We start from the raw sequence: 2,325 nt of genomic DNA, 5'->3' as shown, positions 1-2,325 counted from the left end.
TAACACGCTTGGGGGAATGAGACTGGCACCCGGTGAATGGCTTCTCGACACTGGAGCCGAGGATCACCTGACCTTCACGCCTGAGGACGTGGAGGGTCTGAAGCCGGTGCGCGAGGGCGAGGGTGTCGTTTTTGAGGTGGCGGATGGGCGGACGGTTAGCTCGATTGGTGAGGGCAGGGCGGTTTTCGCCTCTTTTCGAGGGCAGACGGAATTGTCGGTACCTGTACACGTAGTTCCGGACCTGCAACACCGCCTGTTCTCAGTCAAGGCCCTGAAGAGATCCTTCCCGGATCAGGTGGTAGAGGTTGTCCTGTCCGCCGATTGCTCGTATATAGCAATAGACGGAATTCCCGCTGTCGATGTGTTCGAGGAGAACGGGATGTACATCGTGCTTGCGCAGCCAGATGCCGAGTGGAATAGGGCATTATCACTGCATCGCTTTCCCAAGGAAAAGTTAGACACCTTGCATCGTCGCATGGGGCATGCTAGCCTCACCCGTTTTGATAGGCCGTTTTTTTACGACCTGGTCCATTCGGAGCTCATATGCCGCGAGGAAAGCCTTCGTCCGGAGAGCAAGGTCTGCGAGCCGTGCGTTATGGGAAAAATGACCCGCAGCCCCCATCATTCATCGACGCACAAGGGCGAACGCGTGCTCGACCTCGTCCATATGGATCTTTGCGGCCCGATGCCGGTCACGTCGCTGGGTGGAGCCAACTACTTCGCTACCTTCTACGACGATTTTAGCAAATACTCCGAGGTTCGTTGCGTTCGCGCAAAGAGCGAAGTCCCCGCTGCTGTTCGTGAGGTTTTGACTAAGTGGGAACGGCAGACTGGTCTAGAAGTTCGTTGCGTCCGAACTGATTGCGGCACGGAGTACGTCAACGATCGCCTTGCCTCCTTCTTTTCTGAGAGGGGTATTGTGCATGAGAAGTCGGCCCCGTATACACCAGAGCAAAACGGAGCAGCGGAGCGCCTGAACAGGACTTTGCTGGAGCGTGTGCGGGCCATGCAATATGATTCGGGCGTACCTCCGGAGCTGTGGGGAGAGGCAATAATGACGGCCAACGCCTTGCGCAACGTGTGTCCTACGAAGGGGACTGTACAGACGCCGTGGGAGCTGTTTACTGGAAAGCCCCCGGACGTCTCTAAGCTACGGGTATTCGGGTGCGTGGCTTATGTACAGGTTCCGAAGGCGCTTAGAAATAAACTTGACCCGGTCTGCGTCAAGGGTATCCTAGTTGGGTATGAACCTAAATTTAGTGCGTGGCGCGTATGGATCCCAGGCGAAAGGCGGATTCGTGTTAGTGTAGATGTGGTTTTCGATGAGGGAATCATGTATAGTGTCGCGTATTTGCTCGATTCGATAGAGGATTCGCTCTCTTCCGGTACTGATGATGAGGGCCCCAGGAGGGCGCCCTTGGTCGAGATCGAGATGAATCCTGTAGGCGGGCCGGCTGGCGACGAGGGGTCGGATGACGAGCCGGGGCCGTTGATTGATGACGATGAGGCGTCGGATTGGTCCGAGTCTGATAGTGATGATGACGGTGAAGTGGATGAGGAGGTCAGTGAAGGATTGGTTGACGCAGGGCCGTCCAACGCAGGGCCGTCCGATGCAGGGCCGTCAAATGCAGGACCGTCCAATGCGAACAATAATTTGCCGTTAGCTCTTGGTAGGGAAAAGCGTTCCAATGCCGGAGTTCCACCCAAACGTTTTGCTTTCCGCGTAGAGATGGAGGAAGAGTCGGATGATGATGTCGATATTCCGGAATCTTACGAGGAAGCAATGGCATCTCCCTATGCTGAAGTTTGGCGTGCTGCAATGCTTGAAGAGCTTGAGTCTTTGCGTGCGAAGGGTACTTGGTCCTTAGTGCCGAAGCCCAAGGACAACAGATCTCTTGACGTTAAGTGGGTTTTCTCATTGAAGCGTGACAAGCATGGTGCCATTGAACGGTTCAAGGCACGCCTAGTAGTGAAAGGTTTTATGCAACGTGAGGGTGTGGATTTCCAGGAGGTCTTTGCGCCGGTAAGTCGCCACACTACCTTGCGTACTTTTTTGTCCATGGTAGCTGGCGCCGATATGGAATTGCACCAACTAGATGTCAAGACGGCGTTTCTGAATGGCGATTTAGAAGAAGAGATTTATGTTAAACAACCCCCCGGTTTTGAAGAGGGAGGCCCGGGGATAGTTTGTCTTCTTCATAAGGCCTTGTATGGCCTTCGCCAAGCGTCGCGTGCATGGTATGACACGTTATGTGAAGAATTAGTGTCGATGGACTTTGTCGCGTCGAGTGCGGACCCTAGTTTATTTGTTCGCCGTAAACAAGG

Source organism: Volvox carteri, assembly GCF_000143455.1.
Source record: "Volvox carteri f. nagariensis unplaced genomic scaffold VOLCAscaffold_27, whole genome shotgun sequence".
Taxonomy (NCBI): domain Eukaryota; kingdom Viridiplantae; phylum Chlorophyta; class Chlorophyceae; order Chlamydomonadales; family Volvocaceae; genus Volvox; species Volvox carteri.
The sequence above is the reverse complement of the archived record's forward strand: the minus strand, read 5'-3'. Positions refer to the sequence as shown.